This window comes from Pinus tabuliformis, chromosome X (genome assembly GCF_031772625.1).
Source record: "Pinus tabuliformis cultivar Carrire ecotype Pingquan chromosome X, CPIR1, whole genome shotgun sequence".
NCBI lineage: Eukaryota > Viridiplantae > Streptophyta > Pinopsida > Pinales > Pinaceae > Pinus > Pinus tabuliformis.
In genome coordinates, this window is record NC_142308.1 from 1,253,712,924 (window position 1) to 1,253,726,975 (window position 14,052).

The 14,052-nt window shown below is 37.9% G+C and overlaps 1 pseudogene; it reads right to left on the reverse strand.

Annotated features, from left to right (window-relative positions):
- Positions 1-883: 883 nt before the first annotated feature.
- Positions 884-13,726, reverse strand: LOC149144541 (heterogeneous nuclear ribonucleoprotein 1-like; annotated as a pseudogene).
- Between the last annotated feature and the right edge of the window lie 326 nt (positions 13,727-14,052).

Here is a 14,052-nt window from a genome sequence, read left to right on the forward strand (position 1 = left end):
TAACACATGGATCCCAAGGGTTCTAAAGGATCACCATCTCAACATTCTATTTTATTTTCCCTTAATGAGCATATTTCTGAGGATTTCTACATGAAATCCAACAAAATATTAGTGGAATCACAAATTTGAATTGTTAAATTATTTGTACACTGAGTGCCCCGAGGTTTTTTAGAGCTTTGATTTTGTTTATGCATTCAAATAATGAAAAATATCGATATCACCAAGAATTGCATGTCCAAATTATGAGGAAAAAGTAAAAGCATAGAACAATTAGACTTCCCCTTGTAAAAATCATTAACATGAAGTCCAATATAATTTTTAGTATGAGGACCAAAGAGATCATAAAAGGTCATATGAGTTATTAACATGAAGAATATAAATTATTAACACATAGATCATAAAATTTATAAAACTAAATAAATTTATTTTTACATTAACCATATAAATTATCAACATAAAAATGTTAAAAATTATTTAAAAAGGCATAATAAGAATTAAAATTATAAAAATAACAAATAAATAGCAAGTATCAACTTTAATATGATATCCCAAAGCAAAGATTACCAACAGTCACAACTATCTATCAACTATGATGCGATGTGATATAATTATGTTGATAGGAATTTTATTGTGAGGTTCTTGTTAGTGACACTGTTGATATTTTTCATCCTCAACAATTGTCCATAATCTCAATAGTGTCACCCCATTCAACTCTCTCTATCACTTTTTCCCAGAGCCACAAATTCTCGTCAATGTCGTCATATCTCCGGGGCCATGGACAATGGTGAAGCCTTTTATTTTGAGGGTGTGTGCAAGCATCCAAGTGCTTCCACTAGAAGGCCGATATTGGAATCCCATCCCTTTTCTGATCATGGAAGTTATCTTAAATTTTACGCTTCCCCTTCACCAAACCCTCCACGAACATCTGAAGGCATTCAACATTGCCAAAGACTAATTCTCCAGGAAATTTCAGATGATGAAGATGGTTATTCTCCAAATACAGAACAACGATTCCAAGACACCTACTGGCCAATAATTTCATGTGACCTTCATTCCACATGATCTTCTACTCCATCCTCAGCAAATGTCACAAAACCAAAGCCTCTGTGTCCTGACCTCCTTAAATCCTTTGGCACATAAACATCTACAATAGTGCTAAAATTATTGAAATATCGATGAAGATGTCCAACTGTTGCCTCCTGTAAAAGCCTTCCAATAAAAATCTTCTTGCCCATGCCTCATGGTGGTAGGCCAGAAAAACCTCTTGAACCATACCCTGCACCATGATCAGCCATGCCATAGGAGGACCCTCCAATCACACCACTAGTTCCATGTAGAGGCCATGAGTTTCCACTGCTATAGCCACTTCCTATTTCTGATGGATGATCATCTTTGAATCCTGAGCTTGGATGGTTATATAGTGTAGCAGAGCTCAATGACCCATACCGGGTCGCAGCATTGGTATATGAAATATGCACCATACCCACTGGAAACTAGTTTTTCCCATTGCTTTGTTGGTTCCTCCTTTGGTGTTGCTCGATACACTGCAATAGTAGCTCCACCCAACTTATGCGTTTCTGACATCAACTCGTCTAGAGGTTCTGATTTTTTGTCGGGCATAACCCAACTTGACCAGAATTTGGGCAAGGAATCTAAATGTTGTGGGTAGAGTGTGCAGTAGAAAGGATGTCACAGAGTGTGAAGTGGACCATGCAGTAGAGTAGTGGAGCACAATGAGGACCGCACAAAAAACTCACCGCGCAGTATAGGGGATTCACAGTGAAGCCCCTCCCTTTTTGTAAAAGCATATATATCGTAAAACCTGAATTATTTTGGACTATAGTCCATTGTATTTTGGAAACCATGGTATTGGGTCCATGGTAATGTAGCGATGTAATCCCTCAATGTAATAGTATATATAGGGATGAATAATAAATAAGGAAGGCATGAATCAATTGGATCCAGATCTTTGTTTATGGTTGTATTTTTGTGATTTGTACTTCAGAGAAAGGGGAAAGGCTACACAATTGAGTGTGTGGACATTGGGATGAACCACAATAAAATATGTGTCTTCATGTGTTGATTTTATTATTATCTGCACTTTATTTCAGTACTGTGAAGTTTATGGATGTTTATGATATGTTTAAGTGATGAATGTAGTGTTGCGAAGTAATATATAAGTGCGAAGTATTTTATAAGTGTTAAAGAATAAGAAAATACAACATTACCACATCGTAGTATCCCTCAAGGCTGTAGAAACCTAGTTCTGCAACCTCCCATAGTCACTTTGGGTGAGACTGCAACTTGCTTGCACGTCGTTGCCGAAAGGGACAATGATTGAGGGTTTTGTTGGTGCACCATAAAGAATCGAACCTGGGTCAGCCCAACCTAAGACAACAAATGGTTCCATTTTTGGGATGAGGATCTGTTTGAGAGTTATGTTTATTGGCATCCATCGAAGAAATAAATTCAAGATTGGGTAGAACAAAAGGAACAAGAATTTGTAGAACAAGAAAATAGAAGCTCTCATCCGTCAAATGAAAGGTGGTTGGAGAAGTATATTTTGGAAGATCAATACGAAATCTTCTTTGGTTCATTCCATGTGGAGATATATGAGTGCATATCAAGGTCGATCGAGAGAAAGGATTGTTTTAAAGGAGACGAACCTAAGGAATTGACTCCTGAACTAATACAGCGACTCAAGAAAACCGACAATAGGATCTCAATAGATGTTGATTTTTGGATCGATGGCATCTTGGAAGGATTCATTACTGAGTTCGCAGTAGACTTGAGTGTGTCCTATAGTGAAGCAAAATGAAATTTTTTCAAAGGACCACGAGGTAAGTTCTTGAGATCTTTAAAACTTTGGATTAAGATGATTTTGTGTGAAAAGGGAACTTTATGAGTGCAGTCAGATTATTAGTTGCTTATGTTTGGGAGAAGATCTAAAGAAGAAACTAGAACAACATGAAGTGGAAAAAGATATATATTAGACACTAGGAAGAGATTTCATGGCCAAGATCCAAAGAATTTTATAGAAACTGACTATAGCCCTCTTTTAAGTTAGTCTGGAAGTGAAGAAAACCACCCTGAGAACCCTGAAGTAACTTCATAGCATTCACCCTTCCAGCCTGAAATTTTGCCGAAGCTAGAATCACGTAGTAATTAGGGTGATTTCGGGTTTCCCTGGCCCCCTACCCCTCACTCCCCTCCCCTTACGAATCCCCCTCCCCCTCTGAGAAGAACTATGGTCGATGATATTAAGCTACCTATCTTTAAAGGGACTAGATCAGAAGATCCAGAGTAGTTCTAGTTCTTATGTGAAGCAATATGGACAAAAAAGCAGGTCCATGACAAAAATATAAAGAAAATGTAGCTTGTCATGACATTCCAATATAGAGTGTTGACGTGGTACTTGAAGTATTCGAGCAATCAGATCAGATCATTTGCAGACATTAAAACAACACTGGTAAAATAATTTAAGAATTTGAAGTCTAAGTTGTAGGGTATCATAGAATTAAAATAAATAAAACAAAAACCTATTGAGTATGTTTGGGAATTTGACCAAAGATTCAAGATATTATTGGATCATGTGAGCTTCGAAATAGCTCCACGTCAACATAAAAAATGGTTTATAGCTCCGTTAATTCCACATATAAGATTTCCTTTGTCACAATCAAAGAGAGAAACTCAAGCGAAAGCTTTATAACTTGCAATGAAATTAGAAGCTTTGCCTATAGGGGATACCAATGTAGGTATGCAGCAGATCTAGAGCCAACTAGAAAATTTGACTCTGCAGATGCAAGATATGAAGAAAAGTAAGGAAGTAAGAGACGAAGTGTGGTGTACAAAGTGTAAATAAAAAGGCCATTCTAAAGAGCAATGCCCTCTCTTCATAAAATACATGGCTATTGGAGGACCAAACCCTTTGAACATTAGATCTAGCCTATGGTGTGAGATATGTAAAACTAGAGGTGAACATCACTCAGAAGATTTCTACTTATTGCATAAGTATGTCCAGACTCCAAGAAACTTATATTGCAAATTTTGCAAATCAATAGGGTATGATGAGAACAATTTTCAAGCTTGTGAATTGATGATGGAACACAATATTTATGCCTATATAATGAAATCTAAAGAACATGGACAACACAGTGGTCGAGGTGGTTATCAAGGCCGAGGTCGAGGTGTTGTTGATGTGGCGGGTCTGGTTGAGGATGAGGACAAATTATCTACTATAATTGTAGCCAAGCAGGTCATTTTTCAAGAGATTGTCAGAATCCTACCACGACATGTAAGTATTGCAAAGATTTTGATCATGTAATTGAATATTGTCCTATACTTATAGCAAATATGCAAGAAAAAAGGAACCATCAATTGACACAAAACATTCAGATGATGACTGCTAAAAGAAGAATTGATGAACCTCACATAAGTATTGTTACGAGAAGTGGAGTAGCAACTGGAAATGATAAAGAAGATGGAAAGAAAGAAACTGAGCATGCATGGGTTAGAAAGACTACTGAAAAATCCTCTGTGTTTGATATTCAAAAGGGAAAATAAGTCTTTATGGAAGTGAAGCGAAGCTTTATGGATGCAGAAACTTCGACATCTAGCACACAACAGAATCACAAGAATAGTTGCGGTGTATCATCTTCGACATAAGGCCAAGCTCTGACAATATAGGAATAGGATGCATCATATAAAGTAGATACTTTAAAATCTTTTCTTCAAACTTGTATGAAATTGTTGTGAGATCAAATAGTTGTAGAAGGACTTCAGGAATTGATAAATTCCTGTGAATCTAAAGAAGTACCATGGAGTGACATAGACAGAAGAGAAGTGGAAAGGAAATGAGGATTAATGCAAAAATAGGAGAATATGACATGAACCATGTTATTTTAGATCTGGGATCTGAAGCTAACATCCTAACAAAACAAACATGGGAGTTAATGGGTAAACTGAAGTTGTAGTGGTCACCTATCCAGCTAAGAATGGTGAATCAACAAAAGATTGTTCCTATAGGAAGATTATCAAACATTACAGTGGACATTGAAGGGGTGTGTACTACCACTAATTTTGAAGTGATAGAAGTTGTGGATGATAGTAACCCCTATCCTACATTACTTGGATTGGATTGGGAATTTTCCAACATGGCTATAATCAACTTAAAAAAGAGGAAAATGATATTTGAAAGCAACAATATGAGAGTGATTGTTCCCTTGGATCCATCAGAAGGAGCAAGGTATACTGAATCAGTTAAAGAGGAGTACAACACAGCTGATATAGATAACATCTATTAGATGACAACAAAATAACAAGACTGTGTTAACCCTATTGAAGGAAATTTGAGCTGGGAGCATGACAACTCGTGTGCTTTAGATTCAAAAGAAGAATTGGAAAATTGAAAAAACAGGTTACATGAAGTATCTACGAGGCGATGTGCAAGAGTTACTAAAGCAATTCGATGTATGACAGTTGGGGTATGTGACCTACCTTTTTATGATGGTTTGGGTGATATAAATACTCTTCTTGAAGAATATGAAGAATAGGTACCAGAGTTTCAAATATTTTCATCTTTGGATATAGCCCTAAGAGCGACTCATGCTAGATGGTGGGGTACACATAAGAAGAATATAGGAAATTGGAAAGAATGTCGAAGGTTGATATGGATAAGGTTTGGTCAGGTAGAAACAGAGTTAGTAGATAAATATGATGGTCAAGTTGATCCTAGAGAGAACATCTAGCTTTGCACGACAACATGGAAGGAGATTCCATGGGAAGAATGGGTGCATAAGTTCCTCCATACATTGGAGACAATTCCTCAAAACTGGTATCTGGAAACAAAACTTCGACATGGTACTGTGAACCGAGAAGAGATGGTTGATGGGTTTATATTGAAATTTAGTTTTGAATATTATTATCCATATATAGATTCGGCCCTTCAAATAGTTAAAAAGAAGATTTTTTAAAATGAAATTCCACTCACTTGGCAGCCTGAGATGAAATGCTACAACATCACTATAGAAGAAGATGAAGACCCTTGCAATATTGACATAGAAGAATTTGAAGGCTATCATGAAGTGAATGGACCTGAGTTAGAAATGTCAGATATAAAAAATCCATTGAATAAAAAGAAGGTTAATATAGGATCAGAAGAGGAGCTAAAGTTTACAATGATAGGAGATTATTGGGATGAAGAAACAGTTAGAAAAGTGACAGATATTTTGCATGAATACTAGAAGTTATTTCCCACTAAGTTTTTAGATACGAAGGGCATAGTAGTACATATAGGAGTTATGAATATTCCTCTAAAGCCTTATGTGAAGCCAGTTAAGCAAAGGCCTTATAAACTAATCCAAAATACAAAGAAAAAATGAAGAGAGAACTTGACAAAGTGATAGCAGCTGGAATCAGTGAACCTGTGGAAGAATCAAAGTGGGTAAGTCCTATGGTGGTACACGAAAAAAAACACAAGGAGAAATCAGGATTTGTGTTGACCTAAGGAAGTTAAATAATGCATGTCTACATGACCCATTCCCTACTCGTTTCACTGATGAAGTATTCAACAATGTAGGAGGTCAGGAAGCCTATTCATTTATAGATGGAATTTCATGATACCATCATATTAGAATTGCACCAGAGGATTGACATAAGACCACCTTCGCTACAAAATGGGGTTCATATTAGTATACAATGATGCTTTTTGGACTAAAGAATGCCCCTGCAATATTTTCAAGAGTGGTGGTTACATCTTTCAAAGAATATATTCAAATGTTTTTAGAATTATACTTTGATGATTGTATAGTATTTGGGTCATTGAAGAAACATGTGGCGAGCTTAAGACCGATGCTCAACACATGCAGGTAGTATAAGATTTCTCTAAATATCAAAAGGTGCATATTTTGTGTACCTTTTGGTATATTGCTGGGATATATTGTTTGCAAGAAAGGATTGGTGGTGGATACTGCAAAGATTGTTATTATTGTGAATTTACCTCCACGAAAGACAGTGAGACAGCTTCGCACCACATTGGGACATATAAGATATTACAGAAAATTTATCAAAGGATATGCATAGATCTCTATGCCTATGGAAAAATTGTTGAAGAAAGATGTAACATTCCCATGGAATGAAGAATGTCAAAAGAGCCTCGACACACTAAAATAAAATATGGTAATTACTCCAATACTGGTATTCCCATATTGGAATAAGGAATTTCATGTTCATGTGGATGCTTCATGCATAGCTTTAGGAGTGGTATCGGCACAACCTGGTGTAGGAGAAATCGATCATCCTATAGCTTTTACAAGTAGGAAACTATCTAAAGTAGAGAAGAACTATACAACTACAGAAAGGAAAGGACTGACTATGGTATATGCTTTACAGAATTTTAGAGATTATTTATTGTGATCACATTTCTAGATGTTCATAGATCACTTTGCACTAAAGTATTTGGTCAATAAGCCTGTTTTAGGAGGCAAAATTTGCAAATGGCTATTATTATTTCAAGAATATGACTTTGAAGTTGTTGTTAATCCAGGAAAACTAAATGTTGGACCTGATCATTTGTCAAGATTGGAAATAGGAGAAGAACCAACAAATATAGAGGATAATATTCCTATTGCGTAGCTGTTTGCAATCAGAATAGTTGATGATCACTTCGTTAATATTATTCAGTTCTTAACCAAAGGGATGGCTCCTTCAGAATACGTAGCAGAAGAAATAATTGGTGGTTAAGGCAACAAATTTTTCACTAATAGTAGGACATTTGTATAAGATGGGACCAGATGAAATACTACGCAGGTATGTTCCTGAGCACAAAAGACAAATAATTTTAACAAAAGCTCATAGTGGTGCAGCTGGTGGACATTATGCAGGGAAAGCTACTGCACAAAAAATTTTAAGACCAGGATTAAGGTGGCCTACACTACACAAAGATGCAAAGGATTACTATCGAGCTTGTGATGTCTGCTAAAGAACATGAAAAACTTTAGGAAGAGATGAAATGCCACTAGTGCCACAAGTAACATTAAAGCATTTTGATAAATGGGCTATTGATTTTGTTGGACCTATCAATCCACTAGGAAAAAGGACTAGTGCAAGGTATATAATTACTGCAACTGATTTTTTGACAAGGTGGGCCAAAGCACAACCAGTGAAGGATTGCAGCATAGAAATTGTTGCAAAGGTTATCTTTGAATACATATTGTCCAGATTTGGGTGTCTAGAGATATTGATAAGTGACCAAGGGTCACATTTCTTGAATAAGACCACTGGAGCATTCACTGAGGAATTTCAAGTTTACCACCAAAAGAGCACTCCTTTTCATCCTCAAGAAAATGGAACTATGGAAGCATTCAATAAAATTTTGGAGAATGCACTAACCAAGGTATGTAATGTAAAGAGGGATGACTGGATCTTATGATTCAAGTAGTATTATGGGCTTATATGGCTACATGCAAAAAGTTGACAGGTCATACACGCTTTAGGTTGGTTTATGGGTAAGAAGTTGTGATGCCCATGGAATACATTGTTCCTAACCTAAGAATTGTAGACTTTACAAATATGGAAGACCCCAACATAATGGAAGAAAGGATGTCATAGTTACTTGCTTTGGAAGAAGACAAGTTTATAGCAGGATTTCATCAACAAGTACAAAAAGCGAGAGAAAAGGTTTGGCATGAAAGACACATTAAGCAAAAGAAGTTTCAGGTAGGAGACCTCGTTCTCCTCTATGACAGTAAGTTTTTGAAATTTCCATGTAAATTCAAAACACACTGGTTAGGCCCATATGTTATTAAGTATATTACTAATGGAGGCACAGTGCAGTTAGTGAAGTTAAATGGAGAATTAATTTAGGGAAAAGTAAATGGTAGTAGGTTGAAGTTGTATAGGGACAACCCTGCCCCTATAGCTTCTCCCTAAAGAAGAAAGAAGGAAAGTATTAGTGTTACATGTAGTTGAAAGTGGGCATTGGACAATAAACTACGTTGCAGAAAGAGCTTCAACGAAGAAAGTACTTCGCTACAGTCGGGAATATGTCAAAGTTCGCAGGAAGCCACAGCATAAGACAAAGGTATGCTACAATAGGGAATGTGTTGTAGTTCATCGAGAAAGTAGAAATATGACCGTTAAAAGGGAAAAGACATGTGTGAAGTTGCTTTTAAGACGACATATAGGCAGCATTTAATAATAGATATGCATTTAATGACAAAATATGAACAAAATCGGGACAAAATCAAATCTAATGATGAGGTTTGAAGGCTATAATTGTTATAAATAGTTGACTCTCACTCAGATTAAGAAATTTGTTGAATCAAGAGCTCGAGTGATTAATAGTGTGAAGAAGTTACAGGAGACTTCATTGTGTATGTCGTTTGAGCGATATTGGGAGGAGATTGTGTAAAATTTTCATGAGAAGGGATTTTCTGGAGTCATGGAAGTCGTTGATATGTCCGCACCAGCAGTTGAAACACCCACAGTAGCAGCACCATCGCCACAGAAACAATGGAAATCACCAAGGAAGAAAGAACCAAGAAAAAACAAGACAAGAAGCTTGCCAAACCTTTGAAACCTCATAAATAACATGAGCAGGTCAATATTGGTAAAGAAGAAGTGGAGGAAATACAAGTGGAGGAAGGTGGCATAGTTTTCATCTCACCTTTCCCCTCATAAATCTCGCTAAGGAAGCCAAGTGCTAAACCAATAAAGGATTCCAAATACACAAAGTATGGGACATTTACACCACTATTTCCAGAAGTTGTGTCATTTTCAGGAGAGATTTTAGGGAAAATTCTGCAGCTCAAATTTACATATTATGATTTTAATGACCGGAATAAGTACCCTCAATTCACACTAGACTAGTACTTGAAGTAGGTTCACTACCCAGAGAGCAGAGTGACAATATTAGAACCACAACAGTGGGCGAATGGGTTGGTGCAGTTAGGACTGCTCAATATGTTGAATGTGTCGCACTTCGGTAGAAGTTTAGCAAACACAGCGTGTGTGTGACAATTGTTGGTATTAATACATGATGGACACCTATGGATGGGGAATAAGATCCCCATAGACCAAATGTTGATCTGGAGGATCACAAGATTACCATACCAAGGGAAGAACCCTACGAAGGAGTTCATGGGAAAGGATCAGGATCACACTTTGGCGGACAATATGAAGAAGAAGTATGAGTTGATCAAAGGAAAAAGGGGCTATGACATAAACTCGACTGGCAACCAAGAAGTCCGCTGTGCAGCACACATTTTGGCCAGAAAGATTATGAGGAAGTGTCACGTAAATGAATTTCTTGCATCGGTGGTGTCTTTAGTCATGTAGTGCGCAAATGGAGTTCAGTATAACTAGGTTGGATACTTATGCAAGGAATTCCTAGACGAATGCCGCGAGATCTAGGAGAAAGGTACATCTTTCCACTATGCCTAGTTAATCTTGATCATTGTTATTTTAGCGTGGAAAGAGCTGGAGGATACACAGTTCCCTTCGGTGCCTTCAGATGTATGTGAGGTCGTGAGGTATGCTTCGTTGTGGCATACCACTCAAGCATTGTGAGCATAGGAGAATAGAATATTTTTCATATTATATTAAATGGATCTACACATGTTAGTAAACCAACATCCGTGCCTTTCGCTGATTTTGCACAAATAGTACAGTACTGTGGCGAGGTTCAAGGTAGATTTTCATAAATTGTACATACAGGCGCACAGAGACACAAAGAAGAAATGGCATGCATTTCCATATATGGTCAAAGAGGATGATCTGGTAGAATTAGTACATACATGGCCCACATAATGGATGACTCCACTAGAGGAAGCAAGAGACAGTGCGACAAAAGAAGAAGAGTTGGACACTTCGCAGCATGGCGAAGCCAGTGGAAAAGATAAGGAGCAGGAATTAGAGGAAGAGGAAGAGGAAGAAGAACACCATGAATAATAACACCATGAAGAAGAACACCATGAGGAGGACCCTCAAGGAGGCAAGGATATGACTAAGGAGATAGAAAAGGCAGAAACAAAGAAAATTGTCATGGAGAAAAGAAAGATCCAAGGTGAAGCTACCATTAAGAGCATAAATAAGCATAAGGTAGATAAAACAAAAGAAATCACACCAATGGTTCTCACTAAGGGTGACCTGGATCAAATTAGAGACAAGGTTCAGGAGATAATAATGGAATCTTGGAATAGGGTGGAAGATTGCTATGGAAAGCTTATCATAGGTGTGCAGGAGAGGATTGCAGAGTTAAATATTTTGGCATTATCAGTTAGACAACCTGCAAAAATAGAGGAAAGGGTTATAGAAGGAAGGCTGATAGAGCCTACCCTTGCAGCAAGGCTGACACAAATACCTACAAGGGCTCTACAATTTGAATCAGCATAAATCTAGCAGTAGGCCAAGGAGTGGATGCATATCAACATGAACATCGCAATAGTGTTGCTGCCAAGACTACACAAGCTGCACGAGGAAATTATAGAAGAACTAAAGCTAAGGGAACAACAAACATCGCAGCTTAATATACAGGTGGAAAAGGAGTGGGTTGCGCTGTGCCAAAATCTTGAGCAGACAATACAAGAAAAAGAGAAGATAGCAAAAGAGTATCAGAAGCTCAAGGACGCAGTGGAAACAACATGTAAGGGAATTCCAGACCTTGATGTCTACAAAGAAGAGCCAGCAGGAGACAAGGTCATGAAGCTCGGCCTTGCAGTCAAGGAGCATAAGGATAAAATTTTCGCAGTGCAATTCAAGTATGAGATACAGATTAGTGAAATGAAAATGAAGTTGTAGCCAACTATGCCATAGGAGGTAAGAGACTAGAGGGAGATTGACTTAAAGACTGGGATGGCCAGCATCTCTGCAACATTGGTAGACTATGGAAAATTGTTGGATGAGAGCATGAAAATTTGGACTTCGCTGTAGGAAGATCCAAATGTTTAGAAACTGCAGGAGGAAATGTAGCAAAAGAAGCATCAATTGGAGGAGAGTTGGGCAACTGTGAAGACTTTTCCAATCTCGCAGAGGCTCACAAAAATTAATGAGTCAAAGGAGCTACAAAAGAAAATTGAAGAGTTGAAGAAGGAGGAGCAAAGTTTGATAGAAAGGACTCAGCCTTGGCAGGATGAGGCCCTCCAACTATCACAAGCAGTGGATGAGAAGCTTCAGCAGCTTCAACAAAGGGAGACAAAATTGGCAAAGAAGGTTGTAGAACATGTCACAGAAGCATTATTAGAAGAAGTGTGCAACAAGGAAAAGCAGCTGGCAGAGATTCTGCAACAATTCAACAAGACATACAACAACATTGCAAACAAGATTAGAGGCAAAGAAGCTGAGTGACTCGGGACAAGTCACATGTGAGCGTTGGGGGCCTGTTGGGCATAGCCCAACTTGGCCAAATTTTGGGTAAGGAATCTGATTTTTGTGGGTAGAGTGCGCAGTAGAAAGGATGTCGCGAAATGTGAAGTGGACCGCGCAGTAGAGAAATGGAGCAAAACAAGGACCACACAACAAACTCACTGCACAGTATAGGAGCTTCGCATCGAAGCCTCTCCCTTTCTGCAAACTTATATAATATTGTAAAAGTTGAATGGTTTTGGACCATAGTCCCTTGTATTTTGGAAACCATGGTATTGGGTCCATGGTAATATAGTGATATAATCCCTCAATGTAATAGTATATATAGGGATGAATAATAAATAAGGAAGACGTGAATCAATTGGATCCAGATCTATGTTTATGGTTGTATTTTTGTGATCTATACTTCGGAGAAAGGGGCAAGGCTCTACAACTAAGTGCACGGAGGCCTGGGTTTGCAGCTTAGTGCGCAGACAACCTGCAATTGTGTGTGCAGGTGAAGAACTATTTGTTGTACAAAATTCTCTATTATAAGCAATGGTTCTTGTGGATGTAGTCCCACATTGGGATGAACCATGGTAAAATATGTGTCTTCATGTGTTGATTTTCTTATTATCTGCACTTTATTTTAGTATTGTGAAATTTATGGATGTTTATGATATTTTTAAGTGATGAATGTAATTCTACGAAGTAATATATAAGTGTGAAGTAGTTCATGAATGTGAAGTAGTTTATAAGTGTTAAAACATAAGAAAATACCACATTACCACATCGTAGTATCCCTCAAGGCTATAGAAACATGGTTCTGCAACCTCCCATAGTCACTTCGGGTGAGACTGTGACTTGCTTGCAGGTCATTGCTGAAAGGGCCACTGATTGAGGGCTTTTTTGGTGTGCAGTAAAGAATCGAACCTGGGTTAGCCCAACCTAAGCCAATAGTTTTCAAAAGTGAAAAACCCAATTCCACGATGTTTTTTTAGCCTTTTTCCTTGGGCATATATAAATCTTCAATGTTCCCATATTCTTCAAAATATTTTTGGAATGCATCCTTTGTAACAGAAGGAGGAATTCTAGCCACAAGTATCTGAGTAATATTCTTTGAAGGAGCCTTCGTCTCCTCCTTGGGTGTAGCCACCTTTACTTCAAATGTACGACCATTTAGAACATGTTCATTGTCAAGTGCTTTCATAGCATCTTCAACTGAATAAAATGTGGCATAACCAAATCCGCAAGAACGACCAGTTGCACGATCTTGCATAAAAATCACATCATCCAGTTCTCCAAACTTGCTCATATAATCCTGTAACCCCTCAGTGTCGACATCCTAAGGAATACCAAGCACAACTTTCATGTCGCTTGCCGACATTGGTTACTGGTAGATACCGTTGCGTCAGTGTTCGCGAGTGACGTGATTGGATGGTAGAATGAACTATGGAGTCTCACCCCTTCTCACACTCTCATTGTGTGCTCTTCCTCACTCTCTTTGCTCCTCACTGCCATCAAAACCTCACTCCTCCTAGCATCTGCAACAGATGGATATTAGAGACTTTCTCTCACCGTGCTCAAAGCCTATCCTCTTCGTCAGTCACTCCTCTCACACTTTACTCACATGGGGCCTCTCTCAAACTCATTACTTGTTTGGTTCTCGTTTCCTCTATTTCATGTCTTTCCAGAAGTAAAAATACTAATGAA